Below are 21878 nucleotides of genomic sequence, written 5' to 3' on the forward strand. Positions count from 1 at the left end.
CTCACAGAGTTTGTCGGTTTAAATACTTTAACCCTGTATACGATCGCACGCCTTTCGAGTGCAGCGTGACGACAGTTATAGCTTTAGTGTACAGATTGGAACCACCGGGGACCATTCAAAGCCATTCGACGAAATTTGAACGTGATCCAAAGCAGCAACGGCTACTTACGCTTTTTCAGTTCTCCTGTTTTCTGCCCTTCTTTGACGTGATCACGCGGGATTGCAACATACCTATGTCCTTGAATGAAGCGGCAAAGGGCCTGTCTAAGACCCCACAGTTCGACAAGACCCACGGTGACACCCACGCTCCTTTTTTGAGCACGTTAGAAATTTACCTTCAGAAATTTCGACACCAAATCAGCCTGGCGGCTACTGTAGCGCCTGAGGGTTAGGCAACCCTTTTGACGCCCATTGTGGGGGGGGGGGGGTTTGCCTAACCTCACAAGAAAGGGTGAAATGTGGGAGAGAGGGTCTGTGATCACCTTCTCATGTGACACGTCTACCTTGCTATTTAAATCGTCGCCCACCACAAGAGTGACGTCGCAGGACGCCACGCTTTTGCACAATTAAAGAGGAAGGTTGTAGGCACCTTTGAGTCACATTTCAAACCAAATTTCCAACACCTGGGGAACAGTAGACCCAGGTTCGAGTCCTGACCTTGGTACAAATGTTCCTTCGTCGCTTCACTCTGCACTTACATCATAGATGTCTGAGTCTTAAGAAGGTCTGTGGAACCATATAGTTTCGTTTGAAACAATTCTTACTACTTACTTATTTTTCACGTATTAATTTACTTTGAAGTTAATTTATTCTGGATCTATGTTACACTTCCAGATGACCAATTTGAGCCCAGTCATTTTTCCCAGCTATTCAGTAACAGTTTGTACTGTTTTGAACAAGTGGGACCTAAATTTCATATTTAATAAATGTCTTACAGTTACAAAATAAAAAAATGCTAATATAGTTGATTTAAAAAAGTTATTAATCAGGATAAGAAGTGTCAAGTGAATGGCATATTTGTGGGAATGAGAATATTTTACAAAGCAGTGTTAACACATGTTTTTATGTTGAAGCGTTAGGGTACCTGCTTTTCTTGTGCCTTTGCCCCGCAAGGGCGCGGGGCAGGCTTTTTATTAACAGAGTTGACTTGATTAGTTAAAGAGGTGGCAGGATGCCCTTCCTGCCGCCACTCTGCTACTCCCAGGGACGGAACACGTGTATCCCAACTGTGAGCGGAAGTGTTTCTAAATGTTAGTGTATCGTATAACTGAGGCGCGACTTTGGCTCAAAACCGGTATTCACCTAGTGGGATGTGGGAAACCGCCTGAAGACCACATCCAGACTGGCTGGCACACCAATTTCGACATCAATCCGCCGGGCGGATTCGATCCGGGACCGGCGCATCTTCCCATCTCTCAAATGGCGTTTTATTGCGCACGGATACCCGGGCGGCTGTTACGGTACGATGCTTAATAAATTCTCAAGAATTGTGGACAACTTTAAGCATTTATATGTTGTGCTTCAAAGTGACTCTAAAAAGACCTCTTTCACAAGTTTTGGATATTTCATTTTTTCAACAGTGTTTTCCCATTTGTAGAACAAAATATCCTTCGATGTTGGCTGTTTCCGGAATTGTTGATGAGCTCCACGCATTCGACAAGAACGCCGTCATCTACGCTGAAGGAAAAACACCGCAACACCAAAAAGTAATTTAGAGTAGAAATTCCTGGAATACATCTGTCTAGGTAACATATTTATGTGATTAACATTGCGAGATCACAGGTTAAAGTACGCGCGGTTTACGCCACTACAAATGGGAAATAATGGTACATTAACAACTGGTGCAACCGCTAGAATGCTGAATGAAAATATGCAGACATGCACTATGTTGTACTGGTGACGGATATCAGATTGTGGAATGGAGTTCCATGACTGTTGCCTTGGTCGATCTGTATGTACATCTACATGTACATGGATATTCTGCAAACCGCACCCAAATGCCTGGCAGAGGGTTCATGAAACCACTTTCACTATAATTCTCTATTATTCTCAGGACATGAAAAAACGAACATCTATATCTTACCGTGCGAGCTCCGATCTCCCTTATTTTATTATGATGATCGTTTCTTCCTATGTAGGTCGGCGTCAACAAAATATTTTCACATACGGGGGAGAAAGTTGGTGATTGAAATTTCGGCAGAAGATTCCGCCGCAATGAAAAACGCCTTTGTTTTAATGATGTGCACCCTAATTCCATTATCATGTCAGAGACACTCTTCACCCTATCTCTACATAATTCAAAACGTGCTGCTCTTCTTTGAACTTTCTCTATGTTCTCCGTTGATCCTGTCTGGTAAGAACCCCACACAACGCAGCAGTACTCCAAAAGAGGACGGACAAGCGTAGTGTAGGCAGTCTCTTTAGTAGATCTGTTGCATCTTCTAAGTGTTCTGCCAGTAAAACACAGTCTGCAGTTCGCCTTCCCCACAACGTTTTCTGTGTGTTCCTTCCAATTTCAGTTGCACGTATTTGTAGTTCCTAGGAACCATGGACCTTGCCGTTGGTGGGGAGGCTTGCGTGCCTCAGCGATAAAGATAGCCGTACCATAGGTACAACCACAACGGAGGGGTATCTGTTGAGAGGCCAGACAAACGTGTGGTTCCTGAAGAGGGGCAGCAGCCTTTTCAGTAGTTGCAAGGGCAACAGTCTGGATGATTGACTGATCTGGCCTTGTAATAATAACCAAAACGGCCTTGCTGTGCTGGTACTGCGAACGGCTGAAAGCAAGGGGAAACTACGGCCGTAATTTTTCCCGAGGGCATGCAGCTTTACTGTATGATTAAATGATGATGGCGTCCTCTTGGGTAAAATATTCCGGAGGTAAAATAGTCCCCCATTCGGATCTCCGGGCGGGGACTACTCAAGAGGATGTCGTTATCAGGAGAAAGAAAACTGGCGTTCTACGGATCGGAGCGTGGAATGTCAGATCCCTTAATCGGGCAGGTAGGTTAGAAAATTTAAAAAGGGAAATGATTAGGTTAAAGTTAGATATAGTGGCAATTAGTGAAGTTCGGTGGCAGGAGGAACAAGACTTCTGGTCAGGTGACTACAGGGTTATCAACACAAAGTCAAATAGGGGTAATGCCGGAGTAGGTTTAATAATGAATAGGAAAATAGGAGTGCGGGTAAGCTACTACAAACAGCATAGTGAACGCATTATTGTGGCCAAGATAGACACGAAGCCCACACCTACTACAGTAGTACAAGTTTATATGCCAACTAGCTCTGCAGATGACGAAGAAGTTGAAGAAATGTATGATGAAATAAAAGAAATTATTCAGATAGTGAAGGGAGACGAAAATTTAATAGTCACGGGTGACTGGAATTCGAGTGTAGGAAAAGGGAGAGAAGGAAACGTAGTAGGTGAATATGGATTGGGGCTAAGAAATGAAAGAGGAAGCCGCCTTGTAGAATTTTGCACAGAGCACAACTTAATCATAGCTAACACTTGGTATAAGAATCATGATAGAAGGTTGTATACATGGAAGAACCCTGGAGATACTAAAAGGTATCAGATAGATTATATAATGGTAAGACAGAGATTTAGGAACCAGGTTTTAAATTGTAAGACATTTCCAGGGGCGGATGTGGACTCTGACCACAATCTATTGGTTATGACCTGTAGATTAAAACTGAAGAAACTCCAAAAAGGTGGGAATTTAAGGAGATGGGACCTGGATAAACTAAAAGAACCAGAGGTTGTACAGAGTTTCAGGGAGAGCATAAGGGAACAATTGACAGGAATGGGGGAAAGAAATACAGTAGAAGAGGAATGGGTAGCTTTGAGGGATGAAGTAGTGAGGGCAGCAGAGGATCAAGTAGGTAAAAAGACGAGGGCTAATAGAAATCCTTGGGTAACAGAAGAAATATTGAACTTATTTGATGAAAGGAGAAAATATAAAAATGCAGTAAATGAAGCACGCAAAAAGAAATACAAACGTCTCAAAAATGAGATCGACAGGAAGTGCAAAATGGCTAAGCAGGGATGGCTAGAGGACAAATGTAAGGATGTAGAGGCTTATCTCACTAGGGCTAAAATAGATACTGCCTACAGGAAAATTAAAGAGACCTTTGGAGATAAGAGAACCACTTGTATGAATATCAAGAGCTCAGATGGAAACCCAGTTCTAAGCAAAGAAGGGAAAGCAGAAAGGTGGAAGGAGTATATAGAGGGTCTATACAAGGGCGATGTACTTAAGGACAATATTATGGAAATGGAAGAGGATGTAGATGAAGATGAAATGGGAGATACGATACTGCGTGAAGAGTTTGACGGAGCACTGAAAGACCTGAGTCGAAACAAGGCCCCCAGACTAGACAACATTCCATTGGAACTACTGACGGCCTTGGGAGAGCCAGCCCTAACAAAACTCTACCATCTGGTGAGCAAGATGTACGAGACAGACGAAATACCCTCAGACTTCAAGAAGAATATAATAATTCCAATCCCAAAGAAAGCAGGTGTTGACAAATGTGAAAATTACCGGACAATCAGTTTAATAAGCCACAACTGCAAAATACTAACACGAATTCTTTACAGACGAATGGACAAACTAGTAGAAGCCGGCCTCGGGGAAGATCAGTTTGGATTTCGTAGAAATACTGGAACACGTGAGGCAATACTGACCTTACGACTTATCTTAGAAGAAAGATTAAGGAAAGGCAGACCTACGTTTCTAGCATTTGTAGACTTAGAGAAAGCTTTTGACAATGTTGACTGGAATACTCTCTTTCAAATTCTAAAGGTGGCAGGGGTAAAATACAGGGAGCGAAAGGCTATTTACAATTTGTACAGAAACCAGATGGCAGTTATAAGAGTCGAGGGACATGAAAGGGAAGCAGCGGTTGGGAAGGGAGTAAAACAGGGTTGTAGCCTCTCCCCGATGTTATTCAATGTATATATTGAGCAAGCAGTAAAGGAAACAAAAGAAAAATTCGGAGTAGGTATTAAAATCCATGGAGAAGAAAAACTTTGAGGTTCGCCAATTACATTGTAATTCTGTCAGAGACAGCAAAGGACTTGGAAGAGCAGTTGAACGGAATGGATGGTGTCTTGAAGGGAGGATATAAGATGAACATCAACAAAAGCAAAACGAGGATAATGGAATGTAGTCAAATTAAGTCGGGTGATGCTGAGGGAATTAGATTAGGAAATGAGACACTTAAAGTAGTAAAGGAGTTTTGCTATTTGGGGAGCAAAATAATTTGATGATGGTCGAAGTAGAGAGGATATAAAATGTAGACTGGCAATGGCAAGGAGAGCGTTTCTGAAGAAGAGAAATTTGTTAACATCGAGTATAGATTTAAGTGTCAGGAAGTCATTTCTGAAAGTATTTGTATGGAGTGTAGCCATGTATGGAAGTGAAACATGGACGGTAAATAGTTTGGACAAGAAGAGAATAGAAGCTTTCGAAATGTGGTGCTACAGAAGAATGCTGAAGATTAGATGGGTATATCACATAACTAATGAGGAAGTATTGAATAGGATTGGGGAGAATAGAAGTTTGTGGCACAACTTGACCAGAAGAAGGGATCGGTTGGTAGGACATGTTCTGAGGCATCAAGGGATCACCAATTTAGTATTGGAGGGCATCGTGGAGGGTAAAAATCGTAGGGGGAGACCAAGAGATGAATACACTAAGCAGATTCAGAAGGATGTAGGTTGCAGTAGGTACTGGGAGATGAAGAAGCTTGCACAGGATAGAGTAGCATGGAGAGCTGCATCAAACCAGTCTCAGGACTGAAGACCACAACAACAACAACATCATCATGGAAGCCAGCCGCCTGTGCTTTCGGATAATTCTCTACGCTGGTCTATAGCGCGTAGCCTGCGCCCAAGTGTTGTCTTCGTATCCAGCATTTCATGTGAACAGAGATGATACTCACGACGAGCCAATTAGGGCTGTGTTGTGGGTGTGATCGAACACTCCCCATCGAAAAGGCTGCAGGAGCGTCTTCACTGCCCCTACAGAGTGCGTCTGAGAATTGGCATGAAGAAGGAAGTGCGTGGCAGTTATGTTAGGTGGGCTGCATTCATTAAGGCGAAGCCTCTCAGTGGGGCCTTCTACTTGGCGGGAGACATCGTTGTCCTAGGCACCTTTACTCGCAATGGGAGACGATTACGGAGTTTCGATAAAGTTATCTAATTTTGTTATGTAGTGTACTTGTATGGTCCCAAACAACGATCGCTTAAGGCTATTGTCAACGTCCTGAAACATACCACTGCTGCTTCCACCAATGCTACATTTCATTTAATACGAGGGTTGTCCAGAAAGTAAGTTCCGATCGGTCGCTAAATGGAAACCACAGTGAAAATCAGAAACATGTTATTTGCAAGAGTTAGCTACACTTTCCAGATACTTCTCTACATAGTCGCCGCTCCGACTTAGACATTTACCGGAACGTTATACCAAACTTTCAACACCATTGTTATAGAAGACAGCCGCCTGTGCTTTCGGATAATTCTCTACACTGGTCTCTAGCGCCCAGCCTGCAACCAAGTGTTGTCTTCGTATTCAGCGTTTCATGTGAACAGAGATGATGCTCAGGACGAGCCAATTAGGGCTGTGTTGTGGGTGATCGAACACTTCCCATCGAAAAGGCTGCAGGAGCGTCTTCACTGCCCCTGCAGAGTGCGGCTGAGAATTGGCATGAAGAAGGAAGTGTGTGGCAGTTGTGTTAGGTGGGCTGCGTTCATTACTCGTACTCCTACTCCTACTTGGCGGGAGACACTGTTGTTCTAGGCATCTTTACTCGCTCACAGTGCACTCACAACTAACAGAGGTTCATGATGCCGTCGACGGTCATACGAGGTGTATTCAAGTTCTAAGGCCTCCGATTTTTTTTCTCCGGACTGGAAAGAGATAGAAACACGCGCACTGTTTTAAAATGAGGCCGCGTTCATTGTCAATACGTCCCAGAGATGGCAGCACCGTACGCCAGATGGAATTTTACCGTCAGCGGCGAGAATGAGAACTGTTTTAAATACTTAAAATGGCGACGTTTTCCTTACTTGAACCGCGTGCAGTCATTCGTTTTCTGAATTTGCGTGGTGTGAAACCAATTGAAATTCATCGACAGTTGAAGGAGACATGTGGTGATGGAGTTATGGATGTGTCGAAAGTGTGTTCGTGGGTGCGACAGTTTAATGAAGGCAGAACATCGTGTGACAACAAACCGAAACAACCTCGGGCTCGCACAAGCTGGTCTGACGACATGATCGAGAAAGTGGAGAGAATTGTTTTGGGGGATCGCCGAATGACTGTTGAACAGATCGCCTCCAGAGTTGGCATTTCTGTGGGTTCTGTGCACACAATCCTGCATGACGACCTGAAAATGTGAAAAGTGTCATCCAGGTGGGTGCCACGAATGCTGACGGACGACCACATGGCTGCCCGTGTGGCATGTTGCCAAGCAATGTTGACGCGCAACGACGGCATGAATGGGACTTTCTTTTCGTCGGTTGTGACAATGGATGAGACGTGGATGCCATTTTTCAATCCAGAAACAAAGCGCCAATCAGCTCAATGGAAGCACACAGATTCACCGCCACCAAAAAAATTTCGAGTAACCGCCAGTGCTGAAAAAATGATGGTGTCCATGTTCTGGGACAGCGAGGGCGTAATCCTTACCCATTGCGTTCCAAAGGGCACTACGGTAGCAGGTGTATCCTACGAAAATGTTTTGAAGAACAAATTCCTTCCTGCACTGCAACAAAAACGTCCGGGAAGGGCTGCGCGTGTGCTGTTTCACCAAGACAACGCACCCGCACATCGAGCTAACGTTACGCAACAGTTTCTTCGTGATAACAACTTTGAAGTGATTCCTCATGCTCCCTACTCACCTGACCTGGCTCCTAGTGACTTTTGGCTTTTTCCAACAATGAAAGACAGTCTCCGTGGCCGCACATTCACCAGCCGTGCTGCTATTGCCTCAGCGATTTTCCAGTGGTCAAAACAGACTCCTAAAGAAGCCTTCACCGCTGCAATGGAATCATGGCGTCAGCGTTGTGAAAAATGTGTATGTCTGCAGGGCGATTACGTCGAGAAGTAACGCCAGTTTCATCGATTTCGGGTGAGTAGTTAATTAGAAAAAAAATCGGAGGCCTTAGAACTTGAATGCACCTCGTAATGCAATACATTTCTTTTCTGAATGTAGGTTAGTTTTATTCAGGATTCCAATACACCTTGTTATTCTCCGCTGTTTTGGATACAAAACACTATTTTTCAACATAATCTCGGTTCAATGTGACAGCCTTACGCCACCTTACTGGGAAGACTCGTATGTCCGCAAGGCACCACTTTACTAGTCCACGCAAAGCCAACGTCTTTCTGCATCATTACCGACAGAGACGTCAAGCTGAGCAACGATGAGTTTGTTTGTGATACGACGATCGCTTCGAATGAGAGTCTTCTCACGTTCCAACATTGTAGATGTCACAGGGGTGTGCAGCCGGTCAACACGCGGGAGATCGGACAGGTCTGCACGTCCTTGTTGCGATGATGACAGACGTTTCGCCCAACGACTCACCGTGCTTTTGTTCACTGCCATGTCCCCGTAGAGATTCTGCAAGCGCTTATGAATATCGGAGATGCTCTGGTTTTCCGCCAAACGAACCCTAATGACAGTTCTCTACTTGTAACGACCCCATTTTGAAGGCTATGTATAGCGTCGCCACCTATCGGAACTTCTTGAAACTATACGGACCGAAAAGGTAACATTCCACGATGTCCCACAACAAATTCCGCGGTTTCTCAACCGAAATTGGCCGAGGAAAAAATGTGTTGTATTACTTATTGAAGACCTCTCGTAATATTTTAATTCTTCTTCTTCCGTGTCCGGATGCACCAATTTTATCTTCCCTTCCCAGTAATTAGCAACGTAGATTGCTTTGTCATTGACTTTCAAAATATCTTTAGTGCATGTTATAGACATATCTGGGCAGATCAGTAGGTGGTCCAAGTCCTGTATTGCTCCGCATTCACACCTATCGCTATCACTGTAGCCCCATTTAAATAGGTTTGATTTGCACCCAGTTACTCCAGTGCGCAGCCGGTTTAATGACCTCCAAGTTGTATAAGGTAGTTGAAATCCTGCAGATCCCTCCTCAAGTAGTTCCATTGTGGAGTGTGGCACCATTTCTTCCCAAAGAGATAGCCGCCTTGCGACGGGCTTGGTGGCGAGCTCTTCAGTAGTTTCAATGAAACTCCTGCGGGATTTCAGCCGGGCACGTTGTTTTCGGTGCATATGCATCGGTTGTCGAGGATCATTCTTTTGTTTTGATCTTTCGATCTCGGCGGCTACTTGTCTGCGGATAGTGGGTATAATGCCAAAAACGGTTTCGACATATCAAGAATATCGCCCTTCTCAGTTATGTATACTGTTCCACTCTGTTGTGTTTAATCACTTCGTTGCAACACAGCATTTGCAAGTCTGTGACGTACGGACCGGAAAGTACGATAGCACAACAAATCCTGTCATTGGAAATAAATCTCTATAAGTGCTGAATGCGTTAACATACATTGTTTCACATCAAATGAATTCTCAATTGCGAATAATGACTACCGTCAGCTGCACAATGGAATGACGACAATGAAAATTTGTGCTTCGGACCCGGATTTCCCTCTTATCGCGAGCGGTCGCCTTACCATTTGGCTGCCTGTGCACGACTCACGGCTAGACCCAAACTTCCATGTGTCGTCAACCATACGTCTACGATGTCGATATGCGAGTACAGATCGTAGACATACGGTAGACGACATATGGAAGTTTGGGTGTGGCTGTGAGTTGTGTTCAGATAGCCCAATGGTAAGGCGACCGCTCGCGATAAGAGGGAAATCCGGGTCCGAAGCACAAATTTTCATTGTCGTCATTCCATTGTGCAGCTGACGGTAGCCATTATTCGCAACTACGAATTCATCTGATGTGTTTAGTAACGGCTGTGGTCGCCGCAGTGCATCGTCATCAGAATAACACCGTCACTGCAATATTGTATATTGTTTCAAGCAAATGTTTTCCCGTTGTTCGCTAATAGTTCGTACATGACTCATGTGAAGCTGCTGCAAACAACTGCCTGTTACACGGTAGTCTTTTCTTGGTGACTTGTGCTTACGTAATCTGTCTTCTTCTCCTTTTAGTGTACAACCCTGAGGTTGGTTTGCAGCAGAGCGCCATTCCCCTCTTCTGTCTGCCTTCCTCTTCATTTCCACATACGTGTTACATCCAACATCATTCATGATCTGTTACATGAATTGTATCCTTGGTCACCCCCACCGATTCCCTCCCTCAATAGCTCCTTCTACTATTGTTCCAATGACGCTGTTGTGTCTTAGCATGTAGCCTACAAGTTTGTCCCTACTTGTTTGGATGTGCCTCCACAGAGATCTGGCTTCCTGTACTCTTCTAAGCGCCTCTTCATTTGTTACTTTGCCTCTCCAGCTGATCTTCATCATCCTTCTATAGCACCACATCTACAGGGTGTCTAGCCGTCTTCTCTCCTCTCTTCCCATTGTCCAAGTTTCACATCGGTATAGGGCCACACTCCAAACGAAAGCTTTCATGATACGTTTCTAATTTTGAGACTGATGTTCTTGCTGGTGGGTAAGTTGCTCATCAGATTAAATGCAATTTTGGCCTGTTGATTCTGCTCACAATTTCTTTCCGGCTTCTACCATCCCTTGTGATTTTGCTTCCCAGGTAGGTAAATTCCTCTGTCACTTCCAGCCCCTCTCTTCCAATCCTCATTCTCAGAGGTTCAAAAATGCTGCTGAGGTCATCAGTCCCTAGACTTACACACTATTTAAACTAATTTAAACTAAGTTATGCTAATTTAGGCTAAGAACAACACACACACCCATACCCGAGGGAGGACTCGAACCTCCGAGGGTAGGGGCAGCGCAATCCGTGAGATGGTGCCTCTAACCGCGCGGTCGCTTCGCGTGACGCAGAGGTTCATATTCTGCTTCTGCACTGCGTACCATCAGTTTAGTCTTTTTCTTGTTTATTCTCAATCTATACTGATATCATAGAATCCTTTCCAATGTTATGAGGACTTTCTCTGGATCGTCTTTTGTCTCCGCGACTATAGCAATATCATCTGCATAACGTAGCATCTCTATCTTCTGCCCATTAATTTTGATCCTCACCTCAGTAGTTTCTCGAACTTGGTCTATAGCTTCCTGGATGTAAGTATTGAATATAAGAGGAGGAAGAGCAGATCTTTGTCTTACCACTTTTCTAATATTTGCTTCTTGTTCGTGGTGACAGATCCTAATCACTGCCACCTCATTCTTATAGAAACTGAGCAAAACACACATGTCTTTGTACTTCATTCCACTTTTACTCAGCACTCTGAACGTCTCTTGCAAGATATCGTTATCAAATGCCTTTTCCAGGTCTACCAAAGCAATATAAGTTGGTTTATTTTTCTGTAATTGCTTTTCGATAAGGAGTCTCAGAGCCAGAATCGCTTCTCTTGTGCTCAATCCCCTTCTGAAACCAAACTGAGGCAGCATATCCTCCACCTTCTCTTCAATTTTCAGAACTATTTTTATTAGAATTTTTGATGCATGTGATATTAGGCTTAAAGTTCAGTACTGTTCACATTTTGTAGCTGCTGCCTTCTTTCGTATGGGAACAACGATGCATTTCTGGAAGTCTATCGGTATCTCTCCTGTGTTATACGAGGGTAATCCCAAAAGTAAAGTATCGTATTTTTTTATAAGTACAGAACTGTATGGCAGTTGGTCACATTGTTACGAAGAGTGCTTCATGCGCTGAGGCGCTCAGTCTTGGCAGCCGTTGAGAATGGAGGTCCCATTGCATGTTATCGCCAAGAGCGAAATGTGCGCAGTTATTCGGTTTTTGAACGCAAAGGGCACTGCGCCGATTGAAATCCATCGCCAGTTGACGGAAGTGTATGGTGAGTCGTGCATGGATGCCAAAAATGTTCGTAAGTGGCGTAGAGAGTTTGCAGCTGGTCGGACCGAAATTCACGAGGAACAAAGGAGCGAGAGACCGTCAATTTCTGAGGAGACAGTGTTGAAGCTTGAGCAAAGCATGGGTGTAGATCGACGGATCACCCTGGATAATCTCTGCACGTTGGTTCCTGAGGTTTCCCGAAGCACCGCTCACAGATTTTAAACGGAAACATTGAACCACCGGAAGGTGTGCGCAAGACGGGTGCCACGCATGCTGAGGACCACATGCGGCAACGAGTTGATGCTTCCCCCCGCGCATTTCGTCACCGCCTTGCAACCGAACAGGACAACTTTTTAGACTCAGTTCTCACGGGTGACTAAACCTGGGCATACCACTTTACACCTCAGACCAGGCAACAATCACGCCAATGGCGGCATCCTTCTTCGACAAAGCCGCGGAAATTCAAACAAACACAGTCTGCCGGTAAGGTCATGACAACCGTTCTTTGGGATCGGAAAGGTGTATTGTTCGTCGACTTTATGCCCACTGGGACCACAATCAACGCTGACAGGTACTGTGAGACTCTGAAAAATCTCAAACGGGCAATTCAGAACCGGAGTAGAGGAATGTTGAGCAATGGCGTACACATTCGCCATGACAACGCTCGCCCACACAACGCTCGGCAAACCGTTGCTCTCCAGCAACAGTTTCAGTGGAACATAATCACCCACCCACCCTATAGTCCTGACTTGGCGCCCAGTGACTATCACCTGTTCCCTAGGTTAAAAGAACATTTGGCCGGAAAGCGATTCAGCTGCAACGACGAGGTGAAGGAAGAGGTTCATAACTTTCTGAGCAGCATGGCAGCGTGCTGGTATGACATGGGCATAAAAAACTGCCACAGCGTTTACAGAAATGCATCGACAGAAATGGTGATTATGTGGAAAAATAGCTAAATGTTCATGCTTTAAACTGATGTAAACCATTGCAGAAATAAACAGGTCTATGAACTTATAAAAAAATAGGAGACCTTACTTTTGGGATTACCCTCGTAGATCGACCTAGTAAGTTTAAGCAGCATCATTTTCATGCTGTCACCAGCATTCTTTATTAGTTCTGCAGGGTTGCCATCAATACCCGTTGCTTTGTTGTCCCGTTGATCTTCAAACATCGATTGTGCACGAAAGCAGTTTTTTTGCGGATAAATGATCTTGCTGACTTGTGGAACAGACACTAGTTTTTACCCGTTAGAGCTGGGGGCCGTTCCCTTGTTAGCTCCCCCAGCCAGAGCTCCCAACGTCACAGGCAATCTCTCCGCCATTCGCGCTGCATCACAACAAACGGCCAATTCAATTGCAGTGTTAGAGCGTTGCTGTGTAAACGCATACCATCGTTGATGACCTTGCTGTTTAGCTCCCTCAACCACAAATTAATCAATCAATTAAACACGTACCAATTCTCAGGCACTGCGGCAGCCAGTTAAGGCCGAGTCAAACACAACCGTGACTTTACAGGGCCGTCACCGCCTGTATTGCTGTTGGTGTAGAGGCATACGGCAAAAGTAGTGATGGGTGAGTGTTTGTCACCTCAAAGGATGTTCCAGCGAACTGGACCCTACCAAACGCAGACACTCAAGTTACATTCGTGATTGTATCTGACGAGGCATTTCTTTTCAAAACATACGTGATGAGATATTATGAAGAGAACAATTTAGATGATCAGGAGCGTCGCTTTTTTACTCATACTTTGAGTTGCGCTAGGAGGATATCTGAAAATATTTTTGGTATTATGACTGAAAAATTTAGACTTTACAAGAGGGCGATACAGTCTTTTTCCAGAACACATGAATTACATAATTTTAGCCAGTTGCTTACTGCATATGTGCAATTGTATCACGCAATAAGTCTATTTTAATAACAGGTGTCACACACCAGAACAATTATATATTGCAGGAGGAAACGCAATGACGGACGCATTTCTCTTGAAAAAACATTCGCTGAAACTTCAGTCCTGATGCTGTGTCCCTCGATATAAGTTAGTCTAAGTTTGAAATACGCCGTATGCGGCAGAGGTGAAATCTTGGTCCTTAAGGCGTTGCTACTAATGGTGCAATAGTGCACAAATATGCATGAACGTCGTGCCATTTGTTTCCATTTACACTGCAGTCTTACTCAACAAAGAATTCTCGAAGTATGTGTCCATGTATTGTCGAGTGGACAGCTGATACATCACGAGATAGCTGCGCGCCGACTCAGTAAACTTTTTGTCATTATTGTTTCTGATGATAAATGATACACTAGCCTATAACATAAATAATCTGAAAACTGTACCACTTTACAAGTCGCACGGCCGTGAAAGAAATCACACTGTGGTGATGACGACAATATGTTCCTCAGGAAGTGCGTCGACACTGCACTGTATCGCAGAGTTCTATGGAGGTGATCTTGGGAGACCAGTAGAACCTTTCCCTCTTCCGTAAAATTACCTTTTGGCAATTTTTCCCCAACAGATTTAGCAAGATAAGTATAATGAAAATGAACTATTACTGAAAAGTATTAATTAAATGGACTGTATACACGAAAAATATAGCACACAACAGATTAAACATATAGTAAATAAACAACAAATTGTGTAAACTACCTAAAAAAAATGAAAGTAAAACAAAATCTGTGTCCTGTTGATTACGGAAACAACTTTTCATTAGTTGTAGTAAAATGTAAAATAAGCAACGGAGTTTATTTGCTCCTCATAAAATTACTAATTAGATATTCCAGAAAAATGCTTGTAATTGAGGGTTGAGAGAATATCTCTTTTAGGTTTGTTTGCACGATGATCCGACTTAGCCGAACAGAGTAAAGGAGACATTTTCTCATCTCTCAAGTACAACCATTTCTTTTCTACAGCTGTGTATCCAAGCGTACTGTTGACAGATAAGCCGCGTGGGATTAGCCGAGCGGTCTAAGGCGCTGCAGTCATGGACTCTCCGGCTGGTCCCAGCGGAGGTTCGAGTCCTCCCTCGGGCATGGGTTGTGTGTTTGTCCTTAGGATAATTTAGGTTAAGTAGTGTGTAAGCTTAGGGACTGATGACCTCAGCTGTTAAGTCCCATAAGATTTCACACACATTTGAATTTTTGTTGTTGACAGATAAGCCTCGTAATGGTATGTTTGTGTAAGTGAAAGTGAAGAAGCATTACAGGATGTGTGGAATGGAATGAACAGTCTGATGAGTACAGAATATGGATTGAGAGTAAAGCGGAAAAAGACGAAACTAATGAGAAGAAGCAGAAAAGAGAATACTGCTCATTTGGTATATCTGAAAGAACAGATATTGCTGACCATCCATAGCTGTATTAAATATTGCGAAACATATTCGAAGATTGCAAATAAATTTGGCGTCAAATTCAAATGGTTCAAATCGCTCTAAGCACTATAGGACTTAACATCTGAGGTCATCAGTCCCCTAGACTTAGAACTACTTAAACCTAACTAATCTAAGGACAACACACACATCCATGCCCGAGGCAGGATTCGAACATGCGACCGTAGCAGCAGCGCGGTTCCGGACTGAAGCGCCTAGAACCGCTCGGTCGCAGCGGCCGGCTTAGGGGCTCCATGTCACGAATTGCTCGGCTCCTCCCCCGGGAGGTTCGAGTCCTCCCTCGGGCATGGGTGTGTGTGTTGTTCTTAGCCTAAGTTAGCATAACTTAGTTTAAGTTACTTTTAAGTAGTGTGTAAGTCTAGGGACTGATGACATCAGGAGCATTTTTGAACCTCTGAGAATGAGGATTGGAAGAGAGGGGCTTGAAGTGACAGAGGAATTCACCTACCTGGGAAGCAAAATCACAAGGGATGGTAGAAGCAGGAAAGAGGAACCACTATCAATGCAGAAGCATACTGCCAAACCCTGAGAAAGCTACACAGGGCGATTCAAAACAAAAGACTCGGCATGCTGACAAAGGGAATTGTCCTTCTCCATGACAATGCAAGACCTCACACTGCAGATCAGACCCGTGATTTATTGGGCAGTTTTGGCTGGGAAGTTTTAGACCACCCACCCTACAGTCTTGATCTTGCGTCGAGCGATTACCATCGGTTCCTCCACGTCAAAAATACCTCAGCGACAACCGTTACAATGATGACGATGACGTGAAAACGGCAGTGAGCTCTTGGTTATCGGAACAGGCTGGAAGTTTTTATGAAGAGGGTATTTTAAAATTGGTGGAGAGGTATGATACGTGTTTCAACAAACTTGGCAACTATGTCGAAAAATAAAGTGAAGAATGTACTTTCTGAAAATAAATTAACTTTTCTGATATAACGTTTCGTTGTGTACTTATGTTCAAACGGACCTTTCTTACAAAAACACGGCTCGTAGATTCTAGAGACGCTTGCGTGAGTAATTTAAACATCGCTGTAGTCATTTTCGCCCTGCTCCCTGACTATTATAAAATACAGTGCGTTCGGAAACTCCTGTTAAAAACTTTAGGACTTGCAGAGGGGAGTGAATACATAATATTCTGAATAGGAACCCATGTCCGGAAACGTACGGTTTCCGTCCTACTACGGTTTCAATTCAGATGTTTAACTCATCCTCTTCTGTTCGAGGAACTGACTTAGGCGTGACGCAGTACAACTATTAGGTACCAGTTCGAAAGGAAACAAAACGAAACGTCCATTTATCACTTAACCACATTTGATTGTATTAACGCTTAAACATGAGGCGTTCACATTATTCCAAAACAAAAAGGAACCCAGCATACTGTACGTACAGAACAATACTGATGCATTACAACAGCGGCTCGATGTGGCGACCACCAGCGTTGTTGCAGACACTGTACCTACGAGGCCTGGGCTGGTACACTCTCTCCATCCCACCTCGTGTCTCTTCAATTTCTAGTGCGGCAGACGCAGACGCGTTACACAGCTGAATTAAACCGTCTTAGAATGAAAACGGTACGTTTCCGGACATGGGATCCTCTTCAAAATGTTATGTACTCAATCCCCTCTACAGGTCCTAGAAGTTTGTAACGGAAATTTCCGAACGCGCTGTGTAAAAGATATAGCTGCAATTTTATTAGTCGCACTTCTGGATAGCGTTCCCTTTTGTGTTAGAGCTGACTTCTGCGATAGGTTTTGCTTAGGTCCTATTAAAGCATTAGATTTTATGAATCGATCAGATAATACACTCCTGGAAATTGAAATAAGAACACCGTGAATTCATTGTCCCAGGAAGGGGAAACTTTATTGACACATTCCTGGGGTCAGATACATCACATGATCACACTGACAGAACCACAGGCACATAGACACAGGCAACAGAGCATGCTCAATGTCGGCACTAGTACAGTGTATATCCACCTTTCGCAGCAATGCAGGCTGCTATTCTCCCATGGAGACGATCGTAGAGATGCTGGATGTAGTCCTGTGGAACGGCTTGCCATGCCATTTCCACCTGGCGCCTCAGTTGGACCAGCGTTCGTGCTGGACGTGCAGACCGCGTGAGACGACGCTTCATCCAGTCCCAAACATGCTCAATGGGGGACAGATCCGGAGATCTTGCTGGCCAGGGTAGTTGACTTACACCTTCTAGAGCACGTTGGGTGGCACGGGATACATGCGGACGTGCATTGTCCTGTTGGAACAGCAAGTTCCCTTGCCGGTCTAGGAATGGTAGAACGATGGGTTCGATGACGGTTTGGATGTACCGTGCACTATTCAGTGTCCCCTCGACGATCACCAGTGGTGTACGGCCAGTGTAGGAGATCGCTCCCCACACCATGATGCCGGGTGTTGGCCCTGTGTGCCTCGGTCGTATGCAGTCCTGATTGTGGCGCTCACCTGCACGGCGCCAAACACGCATACGACCATCATTGGCACCAAGGCAGAAGCGACTCTCATCGCTGAAGACGACACGTCTCCATTCGTCCCTCCATTCACGCCTGTCGCGACACCACTGGAGGCGGGCTGCACGATGTTGGGGCGTGAGCGGAAGACGGCCTAACGGTGTGCGGGACCGTAGCCCAGCTTCATGGAGACGGTTGCGAATGGTCCTCGCCGATACCCCAGGAGCAACAGTGTCCCTAATTTGCTGGGAAGTGGCGGTGCGGTCCCCTACGGCACTGCGTAGGATCCTACGGTCTTGGCGTGCATCCGTGCGTCGCTGCGGTCCGGTCCCAGGTCGACGGGCACGTGCACCTTCCGCCGACCACTGGCGACAACATCGATGTACTGTGGAGACCTCACGCCCCACGTGTTGAGCAATTCGGCGGTACGTCCACCCGGCCTCCCGCATGCCCACTATACGCCCTCGCTCAAAGTCCGTCAACTGCACATACGGTTCACGTCCACGCTGTCGCGGCATGCTACCAGTGTTAAAGACTGCGATGGAGCTCCGTATGCCACGGCAAACTGGCTGACACTGACGGCGGCGGTGCACAAATGCTGCGCAGCTAGCGCCATTCGACGGCCAACACCGCGGTTCCTGGTGTGTCCGCTGTGCCGTGCGTGTGATCATTGCTTGTACAGCCCTCTCGCAGTGTCCGGAGCAAGTATGGTGGGTCTGACACACCGGTGTCAATGTGTTCTTTTTTCCATTTCCAGGAGTGTATGTGATAATAGCTATTAACTATACGTGTGACTTACTTACTTACTGAACTAGTTAAGAAAGGAAACGGGTTACAGTCTAAAAAAGATAACTAACTTAAATTAGATGTGCAAGTTTCGTGATCTTATCTGGTAGCCTAGAATAATCGCTAATCAGACTAGTTTTATTTTGCTGATATGTGAACCTGCTACACGTGTCAAATATAAACATTCAGATTAATCAAATTAAAGCCTACAATAGTCAGAAATCTTTTCCAATGCCAAGTGCCGCCAGATAAGACGGGTGTTATTGTCGAATTGCAAACTAGCACTCGCAAAGCAAAGCTCAGTTTTCGCTACTCTAGTGCTGGTCGAATTTTTTTTTAATACAGCCTTCCACATTCTTGCTTTTTTTACGTAGATTTTTCTATGATTGCCGGCCAGTGTGGCCGAGGGGTTCTAGACGCTTCAGTTTGGGACCGCGCGACCACTACGGTCGCAGGTTCGAATCCTGCCTCGGGCATAGATGTGTGTGATGTCCTTAGGTTAGTTAGGTTTAAGTAGTTTTAAGTTCTACGGGACTGATGACCTCAGATGTTAAGTCCCATAGTGCTCAGAACCATTTTTCTATGATTGTGCCCTTGGTGGGGTCGTATCTTACCAAACTCCCCACGCCCCACGCCGGTATAGTCCTGCTGCAAGGTGACACCGAGAGCTGTTTTGGGACCGACGCGGTCACCCGCGAATACAGCCAGCCCTGTTATAAGAAGAACACTTTGAACTTCGCCGTAAGAAGCGCCGCTAGATCGGGGCACTGTTACGTGATGGGCGTGTTTTAATCGCCCCTTCAACTGTCACCATCCATAGACGGCAAAACCGCCGTCTGCCGTATTATAGAGTATATATATCTATGGAGTGAGCATACCCTAGTGCGAGTGTTCTCAACATCGAATTAAGTTAGTCACTTGATTATGGGTCAACGTTGCTTGTCAACAACTTGCGGTAATAGTGAAACTTGAATATTACACGTATTCGCCGCATGTTATACATTTTTTTGCACGTTTGAGCTTTAGTAACAGCTAAGACGCAGTATTATCGTTGCTACGGTTGGATAGAGGAGTATGAAATACGACAAATGTACAATTGTAAATGTCATACTAATATGAGGCACTTTAAATGTTGAAAAACTTTGACACACGGTATTACAACGTCTTGTATTGTTTTGAGGCCATTTGTTTACGAGACAAGTGCTAGATAAATCTACAAGTGTGTCTGAGTAAAGTGCCAGCCATTGTATTCATATTGGTGCTATGTTCACATGCTGATAAAATGTATACATGACAGTCTGATTAATTTCCTCCAATTTATTTCGTCCAATGTCAGACCATTGTGGGTATCTAAGTATTTCTGAGTGAGACAGTTTCCTACACAGTGTGATCGTAACGCAATTAATTAGAACAGATTCGACAACATGAATCAGGACACGGAAAGCCTAATAGAAATATTGTTGGCTGTCACTTCTTATGGTACTCCAAATTTAAGCACTGACCATGTATTTTTTTGTGCGTAGTGAATTAGTTTACTTTTATGACGAGATGGCGAAAAAGTGATATACCTAATATACTTGTCTGTAAAAAGCAGAAGGACAAAAAGAGAACAAAATGGCTCTGAGCACTATGGGACTTAATAACTGAGGTCATCAGTCCCCTAGAACTTAGAACTACTCAAACCTAACGAAGCTAAGGACACAACACACATCCGTGCCCGAGGAAGGATTCAAACCTGCGACCGTAGCGGTCGCGCGGTTCCAGACTTAAGCGCCTAGAACCGCTCTGTCACTCTGGCCGGCTAAAAAGAGAACACTGAAAATAATAATGAACAAGCAGGTGCAAAATGCTTGCTGTGTTTATTATAACAATTTAAGAGTTCCAAATGCGTTATTTTTTCGTGACACTCTGGCGCCCTACGTAGTATCATTGAAACGTAATTAATTAGAACAGAGATTCGACAACACGAAGAAGTGCAATAGAACAAGTAAAAAAAAATTGTTGGATGTTACATCTTCCAGTATCCGAACAAGCGTAAAGTGTAATCTGAGTTATAACACTGTGGCAATGGCAAGGAAAGCGTTTCTGAAGAAGAGAAATTTGTTAACATCGAGTATAGATTTAAGTGGCAGGAAGTCGTTTCTGAAAGTATTTGTATGGAGTGTAGCCATGTATGGAAGTGAAACGTGGACGATAAAGAGTTTAGACAAGAAGAGAATAGAAGCTCTCGTTATGTGGTGCTACAGAAGAATGCTGAAGTTTAGATGGGTAGATCACATAACTAATGAGGAGGTATTGAATACAGTTGGGGAGGGGGTTGTGGCTCAACTTGACTAGAAGAAGGGATCGGCTGGTAGGATATATTCTGAGGCATCAAGGGATCACCAATTTAGTATTGGAGGGCAGCGTGGAGGGTAAAAGTCGTACAGGGAGACCAAGAGAGGAATACAATAAACAGATTCAGAAGGATGTAGGTTGCAGTAAGTACTGGGATATGAAGAAGCTTGCACAGGATAGAGTAGGATGGAGAGCTGCATCAAACCAGTCTTTGGACTGAAGACCACAACAACAACAACACTGCGGCAAAAGAACACAATACCATTGCTCTTCACATCTTTAAGCCAACTTCTGTACTATCAAAATGTTAAGACGTCTATAAAACGAGTATACAAAGTACCACGGAAACTCTGAAGGTGATCTATCTGTAGCAGCGAAGTAATAACATCCAAAATACGCTAAGCACTATCCGCGCTAAAATGCGCCTTCCGAAAATCACGTGACTTGAATTGCAGGAGAGATTGCGGACAGAATTCTCGTTCTGCGCATCCGAATGCTCGCTCCATAGATATTTATACTCTACGGCCCCGTGCGCTGCTGTCGGGGCCTTAACGGACGCGCACGTGGTAGTGGATGTGGCAACACTGTAGCGCCACGTGACAAACGTCATATAACAAGCGGTTCTGACCAGCGTGTAGGCTACAGCCGTGTACTACTTGCAGAGACCGTGCTAAGCAGAGTAATGGCGACCGTACCTGTGTGCACGTGCGGAGCGTGCGTGGGCGGCAGGCGTCGCGACGCCGTGGCTGTTAGACGCTCGCCGTGCCGGCCTCCGGCGCCGACTGTGTTCTCTGCGACGCCGCGTCGCCCGCTGGCAGCCTAATCGATAGGGCGGAGGGTCGCGGGGAGCCGGCCGTACCAAGCTCAGAGCGGGACCAGGCGGCCATACCCAACGGCGTCTCCGTAACCCCGCCGCACGCACCGGCCTCGCCC

General features: G+C 44.9%; 1 protein-coding gene across 2 annotated transcripts in view; it reads right to left on the reverse strand.

The window, feature by feature from the left end:
* LOC126251829 (uncharacterized) overlaps positions 1-21713 on the reverse strand; it is a 364384-nt gene extending 342671 nt beyond the window's left edge. For both annotated transcript variants that reach the window (XM_049952492.1, XM_049952491.1), the window contains exon 1: positions 21641-21713. The gene's annotated coding sequence lies outside the window, so the exon portion shown is untranslated. The remainder of the gene's footprint in view (positions 1-21640) is intronic.
* Positions 21714-21878: the final 165 nt, after the last annotated feature.

This window comes from Schistocerca nitens, chromosome 4 (assembly GCF_023898315.1).
Source record: "Schistocerca nitens isolate TAMUIC-IGC-003100 chromosome 4, iqSchNite1.1, whole genome shotgun sequence".
NCBI classification, from domain to species: Eukaryota; Metazoa; Arthropoda; class Insecta; order Orthoptera; family Acrididae; genus Schistocerca; species Schistocerca nitens.